Here is a 16,865-nt window from a genome sequence, read left to right on the forward strand (position 1 = left end):
TCTCTTTCGTCCTTCCAATTTTGGTGAGTCTGACTTTAATTTGACTCTTTTGGATAGTTTGAGGCACTCTGGTAGATGAATTACAAAACACAAATTGAATAATTGTGATTCCATATATGTCTTAAATGTTTAATTTTTGCTTTTAAAGCTGGCACTGCACAATATTAAAAATGAGTGATAAAATGGTTGCTAGTATGTTGAACTTAAAATTTTCCTTTGCTTAAATGAATAAATAAGAAAAGAAAAACTAGAAAAAAAAAACACATGGTGTGTTTGTCTGTCTGTCTGTCTCTGTCTCTGTCTCTCTCTTCCTCTCCCTCTTTCCCCCTACTCTGAAACTCAAATATTTTTTACATGTAAAATAAAGGTATTTGCACTTTCTTCTCCTTCCAAGCTATGCTGCAATTTTTGTCTGCAATTCTGCCATAAAGATGAACTTAAAGTCAAATCATTTGAAATTTTATCTTAGTTTCCCTTATCTGACCAAAGCACACCCTTCCGAAAATACAGATGCCATAAACCCTCCTCCAAGAGCATTTTCTGCTAACTCTAACAACAAAAGAGACTGCAAACTGAGGCCCGAACCATATCCTTCTCTTTTTGTTAAATTGCAGTATAAATTTTACCTCTGAGTATTCTGCAAGTTACTCATTACTGAGTGACTTCCACATATCTTTTTTTTTTTTCTGTGAATCTATTGCTAGTTGATTCACAGGCTCCATACACTGAACCTTCTGTGAGTACAGAAAAAGTTTTTCTCCCAACAGCATACAGTCATTTTCTTGAACAAAGATAGTCTCTTCCCTAAAAGTAACTCTGGAGAGAACAAGGTGCCAAATATTTCGCTAACCCCACTCTACATCCTTTGTGGAAAGTACTCTCACTATTTCAGCCACTGGTGTGGCTGATCTAAGGTTTTAAGAATAAAGTTGCAGGCTTTCTATTTCTAGTGAGCTGAATGCTTTCTGAAGGATGTACCTTTTTCTTTTGATTCTATTATGAAGCACAGTGGGAAACTTGAAAGAAATGATCTCCTGCATAGAGGGCAGCGACAGAAGAGTGGAAAGCAGAAAGGTGCTGATATTTAAAAGCAAGAAACAAATCTGTAGGGATTTACAAAAAAAAAAATATGTGGAGAAATCTAAACTTAAAACTACAAAGGCAATCTTCTGTCTTGCACAAAATGAAAACACACAAAGGATTATTACTAGCAGTGTTATTGAAATTAATGACAAGGTACATAAAAATGACTTCTATACCAGCTTCTATCAGAAGGAATATGAACTGCAGCATCAAATTAATTAGAAGGAAGTTCTTGTAATTCACTTGAAAACATAAAAATGTATGGATTTTTTCCCATGTTATCTTATTGCATAATAAGTCAGAATGCTTCACCTAAAATCTGTCCTAACACTTACTCAACCTATTAGATCCTTCATTGGATGGAGCAAATGTCACTTAGAGTCATTAAAAACAGTGAGTATTGGTCCTATACATTTTTGTATTCCCTAGCACATACTCTAGAAATGTTTCCAAATGTAACATGTGTTTTGAAATGCATCCTGGTTCTTGGGGCTGATGGCCAAGGTCATTCTTAAAATTTTGAAAGGATTCATAAAACAAAGGTGTGATATTTTTTAAACCCTTTGATCACTATTTTATTCTCCTTGACTTTTAAGAAGGTAAAAGACCTTGCTTTCAAATGCTAATCATTTGCTTCTTTATTCCCCACATTGACTTCAAATCATTCAGTCTCAATACAACATTTTCTTGAGTGTTCTATTGACCATAGTCTTAGAGGTTACATTTGCCCCAGAACAACATAGCAGATTGTTATTTTTAATTGAACTGCAGAGTACTTTTTTTTCCATGGAAAAAAAATGTAGTCTGAAATTTCATTTTTCCAATTCAGACATCATGTCAACAGTAATATTTAAGAATAAAAAAGAAAAAAGAAATTTCAAACATCTAAAAGAGAAACCAAAAACTTTTTTTAAAAAAAACAAAGATTATTTGTTCAGGCTGTCATCGCCTAGAGAACTTGAAATTCCTTAACGAAAGATTGAACACACGCTAGAATCACAAATTTAGTACAAGCATAAAGGGATTTTTGTTTCCAGGTTAAAATAATTACTTGGCAGTTTACATGGAGGTGCTGTGAAAGAGCAAATTAAAACCCAAACCTCTTTGTATTCCAACTGATCATTAAAAAACCCAAGGGATGTATTCTGAAAAAGTGTGCATTTGCCTTCCTTTCCTTAACCAACTTTTCCATTTCTGGGACCTCCGTGCAGTATGGTGGTTCTCCCCTTGACTGGCTCTGACCTCCCCAGAGGGAGTTGCATTTTAATAGTAGATGCTGACAGATGAGTAAACTATTCCCAGATTAGATGCTTTTTGGAGGTATCTTTTCTCATTTCAGACCACTCTAGAGTACTATTTAGTGCAATGGACAGTGATTTGATTAATGATCCTCTATTGCTCAAAACTGTTACTGTGCCCTTGAAAGGGTCTAAGTCCTACCTGGGGATTAGTGTTCTCATTGGTAAGGCTGTCATCCAAGATGGGCCTTTCAGGAGGGAGGGACTGGAAAAGCATACAAGGTTATATCAAAATTCATTTCCTTTTGCAAGCCCAAAATTTAATTTTTTACATAATAATTTTAAGGTTGTTTTCTCTATTGATTAGGAAGATTGGGTCTCCAAAGAAGTCACATATTTAGTAAAGATGCTGTTTGACCTTGGCTAAGTAGAAGATCATGATTGGGAAGAGGTGAAATATTGAACATTCATAGCCAAAATGTTCTTGGGCTATCATAGGCCTTATAGGAAAATGATAACTTACTTAACCTTCCTATCTGACCTAACACTTTCCTATTATGTAAACTTTTCAGAATTTATTAAGTTTAGCATATATTAAGCATAGCCTCCAACAACACCAAAGCTAAGAATGCCATAAAATAACATCTGAAACCTATAGAAGAGATTTTCCTGCTTTGGTGAAGCCACCTACCTAATGCCCCCACCCATGTATTTATTGAATGTATTGATTTATGATTTTCTTTGTTCTTTGGTTATAAAAGTTCATATAATGTCTTCTACTTCAGGGCACATCATTCAGGGTATCTTAAACCTGTGTTCTAGGGGCATGTTCACTCATATTTGGCTCAGGTTAAACTATTTCTTAAAAGCAGAATTGTTATTGCACATTGATATAAACAAAGAAAATTTTCTGTGATTTTTTTTTTTTCATCTGGTTACCCAATGCTAGTTTATGTCAACTATAAAATAGCAACAAGCCCTTGAAGCTCAGATGTGTAGATGAACTTGTGTCTCCTTGATAAAATCCAGGTCTTCTGAGAGTTTGGAGCAATGTTTGAAACACTGACAAAGCAAGGTATGTGGGAGAACCCTACTTTATATAAGTTTGCTTACCTAATATCTGCTGATTATTATGGAACTCCATGATAAATATATACTTTTCACTTATCTTTTTTAAGTCTTGGTACAGTAAGATTCCCCATATGAACTTTTTCTTTTTTTTTAATATCTTTATTTTATTTTTATGTGGTGCTGAGCATCAAACCCAGTTCCTCACACATACTAGCAAGCCACCTCTGAGCTACAACCCCAGCCCTAAACTTTTTCTTAACAAGTCTCTACACCACGTGTGAGCTCTGGGAATTATCTACTTTCTTCTCATTCTTTCCTCAGCCTTGTAAAATTTCTCTTTACATATAGAGGCCTGAATACTCAGCCAACACTCAAGTAGACTTCCATGAAAATTTCTGAAAATATTTTCTTGTATAGTGTTGGGGCTCAAAGTATGGCACTTTGTCATACTGAGTGCTTTGAATTAAAGGAGAACCAAGATCATTCTGATCTTCTCTCTAATATATCCCTGGTCTTGTTCCTCTTTCCCTTCAAAGTACAGTGAGGCAATTTCTCTGAAGTTCCCTTATAAGAGGGAAGAGAAGGAATGCGATTGTCGTGAACTCCCTCCCTGACACCTCATCCACCAGAGAAAAGAAAGGAAATCAAGTCACTCACCCAGCGCCTTTGGCACACTCATTCCTCCCGCAGCCTCTCATCACCTGTTGGCACCTCCCTCCAGAATCCCCAATACCATTGGCTCAACCAGTTAGTTGGAGTTTAAACAGCTCAATGCTGTTTAAACTCCAACTAACTGGTCCTTATTGAGTACCACATTTTATATGGTTCCCAGGCAATTAGTAAACTTACATGCCTTTTCTCCTGCTAATCTGTCTATCAGTTTATTTCATAGATCAAATATTGAACCTTCAGAAGGTAAAAGGAATCCCTTTCACCCCTTTAATAGCCATTTTCTAGAATGTGTCTCCCAAACTACCAACTACCTCAGCATTCTGACTCTCTGATCTCTACTTTTTCTCAATTCAATGAGGCTGACAATTGTTTTGGATCTATGTCTCTGTCTCCATTGTAGAAATTGCCAGCAGAAAAAAAGATGGAGTAATTGTTAGCACACAATGACTGAGCTGGGTGCAAAGCCTTTATTCAGTTGTGGAGTCATGCCACAGGTGGACAACCCATTTTCCTGGTGGAAAATGATCCACTGGCTAATGGGGGAGTCTGTGCTTATATATACTACACTGAGAGGTGACTTAATTATTGACAGAGCGTTATCAGTTTGAGCACTCAGGAAACAGGTTTGTGAGAATTTGAAATGTGTTTTTACTGGGCAATATTTTTACTTGGGGAAGAATGGAGGGTCTGGGGTCAGCATTTAGGGCTTCTCTCTTTCCCTTCAGGGTCCATTGTACTATCACTGGGAAAGAATTTATTTGGGGAAGGATCAATGCTTTGGCTTCTTCCCAGAGAATGACATTCTAGGCTGGAGGGATATCTCCTTCCCAGGGATTTTCTTGTCACTGGACGATATTTGCTTCCTTTCTAGGGATAGTCCTGTCACTAGGAAAGGATGTATTGGGAAAGGATCAATGTTATCAGTGTGTTGCCTTCTTCCTTACTCCCTCTTCTCAGGCCACACTATTTTGAGATTTGTCATTTTCCATATCTTACATTTATTTTTTTCCAGCCTTTTAAGAATCAAAGTCTATTGGTATCTGTTAACAAATGTCTGAAAATATGTTTCCATATTTTGCTCAGTTTTATAGTTGTTTATCACAGGAATTTATTCACACCAGTCCTTGTTACTGGGAGCAAATTAGACAAAACAAAGATTCAATGCTTATTTTTAGCACATATGTAACTTGAAAAAGTTTTTAATAGCTATAAGTCTCAGCCCATATCAGCAAAATTTAAAACATAACATTGTAGGCTCTAGTAAAAATTATAGATAAGAAAATACCAAGAATAAGATTTATTAGTAAGTTAGCTGGCAAAGTTATCTGTAAGATTCAGTAGCTACTAATTCCTTAATACGTTCCTTTGTAACACTAAAAAGTAAAATCTAGATCAGCAGTATCTCTCCAGTTTTTATAATTTATACTCATGTTTGTTCCTTAGGAATTTTATGGGAAGCTGATATTGTGTTGTTGGGACTATGCTTAAACTATTGCATTGCCAAAAGATAACTTAAAACTTCAAGGTCACCTTAGTATTAGGCTTTCTTTCAGATGAAATGGCACATTGCAGTTATGAAAGTAAGATATAATACAGTTCAGGCTAGAATATTGGAGAAATTATAGAAGTCTATATATCTACTGTTTTTACATTTTTGAACTTGCAAATGACTCTGTCAATCTCTTTCTAAACTTCCAGAGACAAGTAATAAAGCTATTTTTCAGGAGCAAATTATATAATATATCTCTGAAATATTTATTTGTTGTTTAGTGTAAGAAATCAGGTTTCAGCTTCCAAGAGTGAAAAAGTTGGGTCACACACAGTTATCGAATGTGCAATAGCAATACTAACACATGTCAGCATGACGGCTATCATCTTAAAAATTGGTATGATACAATAGAATGGGAAATTGTCAAGCCATTGTCATGCACCAATTCTCAGGATGATTTTATTTAGTCAGCATTGAAGTGAGCACGTATTCCAGTATTGCTATAAATTACATCACTTACATAGGCCATTTTTCCTCAAGTGTGTGTTTATACAAATCACATTTTCTCCTTTTCTTTCACATAAGATAGGTACAATCAGCAGAAGAGACAGAATAAAATACGTATATAATATAAATTCGTGTCTACTGATTACACTCTTTGAACTATAGAAATGAGCACCATTTTACCTAAATTTGAAGCTGGAACAGAATTTAACAATGGTATTTTAACTTGTTTATAAATATTAGCTACATTATGCTATGGTAACTTAATATTCACAAATTTCTTATTGAATTGTCTTTAAAGAAGCTCTGAAAAGACAATAAATACCTTGCACACAGAATACTGAAGTTTTCTGTATTTCAATTAATTTACTTCAGATAATAGTCCAGTGTACTTTAGGATATTTCAAATTCTTGATAGAATACCATATTTGTATGATTTTGTGTATATTCTTCATATGGTGGGATATCACTCCCCTTTTATCTGTCTTAGAAATCCCTGCTCATCTTTCAAAACTAATTTAAGTGTTATCCTTGAAGCCTTGTCCACTGTCACACATGTCTTAAATGCTTCTTTCATGTCCTGCCTTAACACTGTACACAACAGGAAATAACATATGTAGCACTTCTGGTGTGACAAGCTTTGCTGGAAATCCTTTGTCCTCTACATGCTCCTTTAATTTTCATAACTGCTCTATAAGGTTATTAATATCATTTTCTATGTTTTATAACTGAAGAAACAGAATTACAGAATGTGATTTGACCTATGTTCATAGGTAGGATATCTGAAGATTTAAACATAGGTGATATAGTTCCAAAGTCTCAGTTCTTTGTTTGAAAACCAGTTTTATTTAGATATAATTCATATAACATACAGCTCACCCATTCAAAGTATATAATTCAATAGCTTGAGTATATTCAAAGATATGTGAAATCCATTTTAGAACATTATTACCCCCCAAAAAGAAATTCTGCTCCCATTAGATGCCATCTCTCAATTATCTAATTTCCACCAGCTCTAAGTGATCACTAATTTCCTTCCTTATAAATTGATCTAGTCTGCACATTTTATATAAACAAAATCATATACTATGTAGTTCACTGTGACTAAACACATTTAAAGGTTTATCCATGTTGTCCCACATTACCAGTGTGTAATTTCAATTTTTTTTTGCCAAATTAAATTCCATTTTAGGGTAGACCACATTTTATTTATGTTTATCAGTTGATTGACATTTGGGATACTTCCACTTTGAGCTTATCAATAATGCTGCTATGAAAAACACAATGATATCAAAGAGAAAAGTTTTAAAAGTGAAGAAAGTCCTTGATAAATCTGCATTAAAACAAAATGCTCTAGTGACTGTTTATTTAAATTTATTGAGAGGTAATCAATGAAACCTAATCAAATATTAATATAAAATATGCACAGTAATAATAAATCAAGAGTAAATAAAAATAAACAATGCAAGAAAAGATAAAAAATAATGCTGCTATGAACATTTGTGATAGTTTTTGTATGGAAATATGTTTTCATTTTCTTAAGACTTCATTTAGAGTGGAGTTGATAGATCATATGGTAGCACTATGTTTAACCATTAAGGAACTGCCAGACTATGTTCTGGAGCAACTACACCATTTATACATTTCCACTTTCAGGGTACGAAGGCTTCCAAGTTCTCTATATCCTTATCAACACTTTTTATAGCTCCTTTGGGTAACAAGCATCCTAATAGGTTTAAAATGGTAATTCATCATGATTTTGGTTTGCATTTCCATAATGTCAAATGGTGTTTCACATCTTTTCACATGCTTATTATTTATCTTCTTTAGAAATCTGTCCCCCCTCTTTGCCCATATTTATTTATTTTATTTTATTTTTCAGTACTGGGGATTGAATCCAGGGACCCTCTAACATTGAAATACATATCCAGCCCTTTATTTTGAGGCAGGGTCTCATTAAGTTGTCCTGCTGTCTTCAAACTTGGAATCAACCTACTTCAGCTTCATGCGTTTCTGAGATTACAGATGTGTGCCACCATGCCCAGCTCAGATCCTTTACTCATTTTTAACTGGTATCTTTCTTTCTTTTTTTTTTTTTTTGCATTGAATTGTGTTTTAGTCAGCTTCTTTGATGCTGTGACTGCTTTTCTGCTGCAACTAGAACAACTGTAGAGGAAAAAAGGTCATTTGAGGGCTTATGGTTTCAGAGGGCCTGCTGTATTCCTGGGGACTCAAGGTGAGCACAACATCATGGCAGAAAAGTGTGGGAGAGGGAAGCAACTCACATGAAGCAGAGAAAAAGATTCCATTTGCCAGATACAAAATATATACCCCAAAGCCATGCCCCCAATGCCTACCTCCTCCAGTAACACTCTACCCACCTTCAATTACCACTTAGTTAATCCCTACCAGGGGATTGATGCACTGATTGGGTTAAGACTCTCACAACCCAATCATTTCACCTCTAAGCTTTCTTGCATTGTCTTATACATGAGCTTTTGGAGGATACCTCACATCTAAACCATAAGAAATTCTAATGGTTCTTTACATATACTAACTACAAATCCCTCATCAGATACATCATTTGCAAATATTTTCAGAGACTTTAAATTTTGCTATTGTTTATTTGTTTAGTTTGGGCAGCTTTGTTCATTTTGCTAGGGAGTATTTTCTGGAACTCCCCACACTGTCATCCTAGAAATAGAACAGTTCCAGGAGCTGTGTTCTTCACCACATGGCTACACTGTCGACTCACATTGCAGTATTATTACAGGGCATTTATCATATTTCATTGTGAATTTCAACTTATTTTCTATATCATCTTCTAGAAATTCCACACCCAGGGTTGTTATTCTTGCTTGGAGCTCTGCATCAAATTTTATGATTAACTCTTCCAAAGCCCTCTTCAGATGTTTCTGTGGGTGCTACAAAAGCTTGCCATCAACTTCTTTCCCATCTCCTTGCTATGAGAATTTGCCCAGTAGAACCACTAGTCAAACTGACTCTCCCAATCACTGATGTTGCCTCATGGTACAAGAGTTTCAAAAAGAATGCTCTGGGTAGTGGAATGAAAATGCTGAAGGTCTTCAGTGGCAAAAACTTGGATGACATCTTTAGCAAAACTTTAAGGCCAATAACATTTCAGGGTGATTACCAGTCGCATTTTTAAAGTTACATATTAAGATATAGAGCTCAATTAAGGCTTGTCTGGAACCAAACACAATTCTCATAATATATGATATAAACCTGTCTGAAATTTTGAAGATCATAATTCAGACCACTTTTTTTTTGTAGGATTTGGTATAAAAACTCTAGGAAGCACCAATTCCAATGGCAGGACAGTTGCTGTGGTCTAATTAGCAGGTTTCCAAATTGAGGTAACAGTGACTGCACCTAAAACTAATGATTCTGTGGTTTATATTTGCTTGTCTGCCTCAAGGTCCTCCAGATGTTCTTCCACAAAAATCTGAAGTATGATGACGTGATTAATTGTATTTTCATGATCACTCATACTTAGCTTTTTCTTTTTTCCCATTTCCCCATTATACTTTTACTGCAGAGTTCATGATATCTTATATTTAGAAGCATGTGCACCTAGCTACCTGATTAAACATGTTTTCACCCTCTTAAATTCTTAATAATGCTTTGTAGTCAGTTTTCCTCTTTTTCAGATAGAAAGCTGAGATTCAGAATAGCTTCTTAGTTTGTATAAATTCAAGGATCTATCAAGCACAAAAACTTAAAAGTCAAACTTATATCTTTAGACCATTCTTGATATTTTAAATTAAATCTTTCTGTTTTTGTTTTGAGAGCTTGTATTTCATTGGACATATCATGAATATATTAAGCAATTTTTTATTATAAACTGTGTCAAAAGTTTTAGTAGCCTTGATTCTTTTGAAAATAGAAAATAAATCTTAATTCTCTTCATATTTATTACATAGACTAAATATAAAACTAGGAGGCAGATCAAAACTACAGATTCTATAAGACAACAGTTATTTAAAAACATATAGATTCTACATGATTAAATTTCTATTGGTTTTAGGCTTTAATTAATAATATAACGTGGATTTTTTATTGTGGGTAAACAGTCTTGTTGACCAAGTCCTCTTTCCATCTTCCACTCTCCAAGTTGTGTTCTGGGAGACATCTAGGACAGGCATGAAGGTCCTCCACAATTGAAGAGATATAGAAGAAGCAGTTTTCCCTGGAGAAATGTTTTCTGCTATCTTTAGACTAGCTATTTATTAGTGACTGTATTAGAGTGATATCAGTTTTCCACAAGAGACACCATGTTTCATGACGGCATTGACCACATCTATTTTGTTTACCTATGCATCCCTAGCAGCTAGCTCATATAGAGAGGAGGATGAATAAATAATGCTGGTTGGATATATAAATGGACAGATGGGAAGCTAAGGAGTCACTGTGGCAATAACTAAATGGCATGGGGAATTTCAGTTGGAATGTTAGGACGTAATTATCGGAGGAGTCTGAGAGGGCAGCAAAGATCCACTCCTATCTCTCTCACTTCTATGAGTGGAGAGAGATAATTCTGGGAGAAGAGGTAAATGTCTTAGAAAACTACAGACCCTGGAGGAGGTTAAGATTTTTCATTCATTTGGTCTTTGAGCGTGGAGTCATGGACCTACTTTAGGTGTTTCTGGAAGCTTGGGGAGTCTGAGAAACCAGGATGTTCTCCAAAGGGAAACAGTAAGAAGCATGTGGCTAAGTACTTGCTTAAACTATAAACAAAATAGGCAAAAAGAGCCCGAAGTATTTCATCTAGATTGTTTAGTTCAGTTCACCAAGATAATTGATTCAGGGACACAGAGTACCTATCCATCTAGAATATCTTTTGCTATCCCTTAGGAAATTTGGACTTGGTCAATGGAAATTAAAGAATTAGGAATCTTAGCATTATATTCTCCAGCTCCATCCATTTACCTGCAAATGCCATGATTTTATTCTCTTTTAATGCTGAATAATATTCCATTGTGTGTATATATATATATAACATTTTCTTTATCCATTGATCTACTGAACGGCATCTAGGTTGGTTAAACAGTTTAGCTATTGTGAATTGTGCTGCTATAAACATTGATGTGGTTGTGTCCCTGTAGTATGCTGTTTTTTAAGTCTTTGGGTATAGACCAAGGAGTGGGATAGCTGTCAAATGGTGTTTCCATTCCTAGTTTTCCAAGGATTCTACATACTGCTTTCCTTATTGGCTACACCAATTTGCAGTCCCACCAGTAATGTATGAATGTGCCTTTTTCCCGCATCCACTCCAATACTTATTGTTGTTTGTATTCTTAATAGCTGCCCTTCTGACTGAAGTGAGATGAAATCTTGTAGTAGTTTTGATTTGCATTTCTCTAATTGCTAGAGATGTTGAACATTTTTTTCATATACTTGTTGATTGATTGTATATCTTCTTCTGAGAAGTGTCTGTTCAGTTCCTTGGCCCATTTATTGTTTGTGGGTTTTGTGTGTGTGTGTGTGTGTGTGTGTGTGTGTGTGTGTGAGAGAGAGAGAGAGAGAGAGAGAGAGAGAGAGAGAGAGAGAGAGAGTTAAGATTTTTGAGTTCTTTATATATCCTAGAGATCAGTGCTCTGTCTGATATGCGTGTGGTAAAAATTTATTCCCAAATTGTAGGCTCTCTATTCACTTCACTGGAAAATATAATGCTAAATGAAGTTAGCCAATCCCCCCAAAACAAACTGAATGTTTTGTCTGATTTAAGAATGCTGATTCATAATGTGGTTGTGGAGGGAGAGCATGGGAGGATTAGATGAACTCTATATAGAACAAAGGGGAGGAAGGGGAAGGCAGGGGGCATAGGGGTAGAAAAGATGGCAGGACAAGATGGATATCATTATCAGTACATGTATGAAGACATGAATGGTATGACTCTACTTTGTGTACAACCACAGATATGAAAATTTGTCCTCTATATATGTAATATGAATTATAATGCATTCTGCTGTCATATATAACAAATTTAAAAAGAACTAGGAATCTTAATACTGTCAGTCTGTGTTCAGCTATTTTTAATTTTCATAATTACTAGTAGAGTTTTATTTTTTCCCCTCCCTTTCCTTCCCTTTTTCTCCCCCACCCCAACACAAATACACACACAGACACCTCTCCTTCTTCAGATTATCAGAATATTCCTATTTGTTCATTCAGTAAAATATTTAAAAAGCTGCTTTTATGTGCCAGCCATTACAAATGAAAACCAAGTTTGTGTTTTATTGGTACTTAGAGTTTAATGGGGGAGTCCAAAATTGTTAAAATTATTAAATATAAGTATAGTAAGAGAGACTTACAAAGAAGTTTGAATAAAAGAACACAGTGAAACGAGAATAAAACTTCTCCCTAGATTCACAAAGCCCATGAATGTCACTTCTGAAATTGGATAATAAAAACTGTGACTTCTGTCTTCTATTTGCTGGAATTCTCTCTAATTTATTTATATATCTTGTCTCTGGACTTTAGCACAATGCTTAGCTTACAATATGTACTTAATAAGTAGTTTTTAAGTCAATGCTAATAATTAGTCTCGCCGGTGCGGGGCCAGCGCTGCCCGTGGCTGGTGCGCGACCCGAGGAATGAACAGGGAGCGGGGCGCCCACGGCCCAGACCCCGCCTCACCCTGCGCCCCGGCCACGCCACCGCCTCCACCATCTCCACCGCCTCCTCCGCCTCCACCGCCTCCACCGCCCTCGCCACCGCCCGGCTCGCGCCGCGCCCCGGAGGCCGCCGGCTACTCCCACCAGCTGCTGCTGCTGCTCCTGCACTGAGCGCCGCCCCGCGCTGCGCCTTGGTCCCCGCCGCGCCGGGCCGCGCACCCCGAGGCGCCGGGCGGGCATGGGTGGCCTCCGCTGATGCCGCCGACGCCGCCGCGCCGCCCTCCCAGGCTGAGTCCCGGGAAGCCCGGCAGCCCGCGGCCCGCGGCCGGCAACGCGCCCCCATGGAAGCGCCGGGGCTGGCCGCGGCGGCCGCGGCGGACCCCGAGCCTCCAGCGGCCGCGGGGCGCACTCCCGACGGGGCGCCCGCGCCCAGCCCCAGCCCCGAGGCGCCCTCGCTGGAGCCGCCCAGCTACTCCCTGCAGGACTTCGACATCCTGGCCACCGTGGGGACGGGGACCTTCGGGCGCGTGCACTTGGTGAAGGAGAAGGCTGCTAAGAACTACTTTGCCCTCAAGGTCATGAGCATCCCCGAGGTCATCCGCTTGAAGCAGGAGCAGCATGTTCACAATGAGAAGTCGGTCCTCATGGAGGTCAACCACCCCTTCCTCGTCAAGCTGTTCTGGACGAGCCACGACGACCGCTTCCTCTACATGCTGATGGAGTACGTGCCTGGCGGCGAGCTCTTCGGCTACTTGCGCAACCGCGGCCGCTTCCCCTGCAGCACGGGGCTCTTCTACGCCACCGAGATCCTGTGTGCGCCATTGAGTACCTGCACTGCAGGGACATCCTCTACAGGGACCTGAAGCCGGAGAACATACTCTTGGATCAGGACGGCCACATCAAGCTCACGGACTTCGGGTTCGCCAAGAAGCTAGTGGACAGGACGTGGACCCTCTGCGGGACCCCTGAATACCTCGCCCCTGAAATCATCCAGAGCAAAGGCCACGGGCGGGCCGTGGACTGGTGGGCGCTGGGCATCCTCATCTTCGAAATGGTGGCAGGGTTCCCCCCGTTTTTTGATGACAACCCATTTGGCATCTACCAGAAAATTCTCGCAGGGAGGATAGATTTCCCGAGGTATTTGGATTTCAGCACAAAAGACCTCATTAAGAAATTGCTGGTGGTGGACAGGACCAAGCGCCTGGGCAACATGAAGAACGGCGCCAATGACGTCAAGCAGCACCGGTGGTTCCGCACTGTGGACTGGGACGCTGTCCCCCAGAGGAAGCTGAAGGTGACCCTCTTTTGAACATTCCTTACAGAACGCAATGATCCCAACCTCTGTAAAACCACTCTATTGGTTTGTGGTTGACTATTCCAGATCCCTCACATGAGAGAGAACACAGGGCACTTGTCTTTCCATGCCTGGCTCATGTCCCTTAATAGAATGCCTTCCGGTTCCATGCATTTTCCTGCAAGCGACATCATTCCATTCTTCTTTCTGGCTGCATAATATTCCATTGGGCCTATGTACCGCATTGTCTTTATGCATTCATCCATGGCTGGACGCCTAGGTTGGTTAACAGCTGTATCCACGTCTTCAAGGAGTATCTTAGAGCCAGTGACCTTCCCAGGATGCGGTGAAGCTCCCAGTGTTTCAGTACTAGTTTTTTTTTTGTGGATACCAGGGATTGAATCCAGGGGTGCTTAACCCCTGAGCCCCCTCCCCAGCCCTATTTTATATTTTATTTAGAGACAGGGTCTCCCTGAGCGGCTTAGGGCCTGGCTTTAGTTCCCAGCTGTTCCTGTCCATGAACATTGGAAATCCGACTCTGCTGTCCATGAACATTGGAAACCTGTCCATCTTATTCGTGTCCTTCCCACTTCTATGTAAAATATCAGAAGGGGAAAGGGGAAACGATATCCTCAGTGTCCCCGTGTCCCCTTACCTAACTGTGGCTGACCTCCCGCAGCCCCCCATCATGCCCAAGTTAGGCAGCGATGGCGACACCTGCAACTTTGAGACGTACTCTGAGAACGAGTGCCAGACGACTTCGCCGGTGTCAGAAAAAGACTTGGAAATCTTCAAGAATTTCTGAGGATAGGAACGCACACTTCCGGAAGGAACACATCAGCCTGCCCAGGACCAAGAACTACACCTCCATCGGCCGAAGAAATGCTCTCTTGGTGCGAGGAGGACTTTGCGCACTTACGGACGCCCATCTGTATACAGAGGTCGGGGGACAGTTGAGATTTCACAGACGGGGCAATTATGGAAGCGACTGGAATCTTCTCCTGCGCCGTAGGAAATGGGTTGTGGGGGTTTTTAATCGTAACCTGTTAGCAGCTGTGCTTCTACTGTGCGTTGGGTGGTTTTCTTGGACTCGAGAACTTGCCACCAGACCCGCCGGCTCGTAACCACAGGTTGTGCGTGTGTGCCTGAATGTGTGCGTGCGTGTGTGCCCACGTGTAAGGGCTTCTGCTTGGCCAAGCCTCTTCTTTTCAGCTTTTAAAAATCCTTTGAAAAAGAAATGGATCGCCTCGGAGACAAAGCTCAAGTCTAGGATGGATGCATTTAAAAAAAAAAAATCCCCTTAATTCCGTCTCTGCATTTTATAGATATTTATGGAGTTTTTCTTCCAAATCGATGGGACTTTCTCTCTGGATGCTTTAGACTTTGGAAATGCAAAATGGAGAGGGGGTGAGGATTGGAGCAGCCGGAGATATGTTAAAATTTTGGAATGCAATCTCGACTTTCTTTTTTTTTTTTTTTAATGCCTTTGGGGATTGAACCCGCTGTGCCTGAGCTCCACACTCGGCCCCCATCTCTGAACGGTTCATCAGAGAAGGTTCTGGACTTAGAAGATAATGTCTCCTCCTGGCCTTTGCCTCCCAGACTCAATCTATTGATTCATTTAATAATTAATCTGTTAGAAATAAATCAGCCAGCTGTCTGTGTACCTGGAGTGTCCCCTGTGAGCCCAGTAACAAATGGTACCTGGTCACATGAGTCCTGGGGACTCCCTCATTTTTTGTGCCAGGGATTCAACTCAGGGGTGCTAAACCACAGAGCCCCGTCCCCAGCCCTATTTTGCATTTTATTTAGAGACAGGGTCTCCCTGAATGGCTTAGGGCCTCTCTTTGGTTGAGGCTGCCTTTGAACTCACGATCCTCCTGCCTCAGCCTCCCGAGCCTCTGGGATGACAGGTGGGTGCTTCCGCACCTGTCTAGGTTTTTATTTTATTTATTTTTATCCACTCATTTAATACTGGAAAAAAAAAATCCAATGTGCAGGATCAGGGTGACAGGATTCTTCCATGAGATTGCAGTCAGCCCCCCAACGATGCAGAGCAAGTTAGACACTAAGAGGAAATCCAGCAGCAGGGGACACTGTTACTGCCAACGTTGCCAGAAGCCCCCGAGGGGCACGTGCCTTCTCTAAGGACTCGGGTAGAGACCGATGTCGTTGACCCCAATCACGCACACGGAACCACTGCTTCATCTCATCCCCAAAGAGTCGACTCGGTGGGGATTTCTCTTTGCAAAATTTCCCCATAGGCATCCGACCTCATCTGGGTGCCGAGAGTCAAAATAAAACCAGTGCAACTTTGTATCTGCAAAAGGCCCAGGGGAGATGTTGCTTTTTATTTATTTATTTTTTCTTTTATGATTTATGAACTGGCAGCATTTTGTTCAACAGGAAGACCTTCAAAAATAGAGATTTGCAAGAAAAAAAATAGAGAGATATACTGTCCGGGGGGAGCCCCGTTTCCCCAGGAAGAAATCTCACCTCTTGCCTTCTTGCATGTGCATGGAGAAATTCAGGAAGGAAATAAAAGGATCACAGGGAATTTAACATCCAAATGCCACGGAATCTTGCATCCCTGTCCTGCAAGCAGATGCACAATCACTGGATCATAAATCAATTTTTTGTTGTTGTTGTTTCATTCTGTGCACCTTTGCTACACGGCATCACCCACGTTGCCTGCAACCTTTGGGACCATTTCAACTGTGAAACCGGCTCAGGACTGTTCAGAGTGGACCCCAAGCCTTCACGGCCGAGGCGCCGGGGGGCAACCCACCCAGGACTTGCAGATGCCCCCCCCCCCGCCCACGTCTGTCAAAGTCACTGGGTTGACAAAGTGCTTTTCCAAGCATGTCCACATTTTT

At 39.9% G+C, this 16,865-nt stretch overlaps 1 pseudogene; it reads left to right on the forward strand.

Annotated features, from left to right (window-relative positions):
• Nucleotides 1-13,036: 13,036 nt before the first annotated feature.
• On the forward strand, nt 13,037-14,887 carry LOC144257270 (cAMP-dependent protein kinase catalytic subunit PRKX-like; annotated as a pseudogene).
• The last annotated feature ends 1,978 nt before the right edge of the window (nt 14,888-16,865 follow it).

This window comes from Urocitellus parryii, chromosome 10, assembly GCF_045843805.1.
Source record: "Urocitellus parryii isolate mUroPar1 chromosome 10, mUroPar1.hap1, whole genome shotgun sequence".
Taxonomy (NCBI): domain Eukaryota; kingdom Metazoa; phylum Chordata; class Mammalia; order Rodentia; family Sciuridae; genus Urocitellus; species Urocitellus parryii.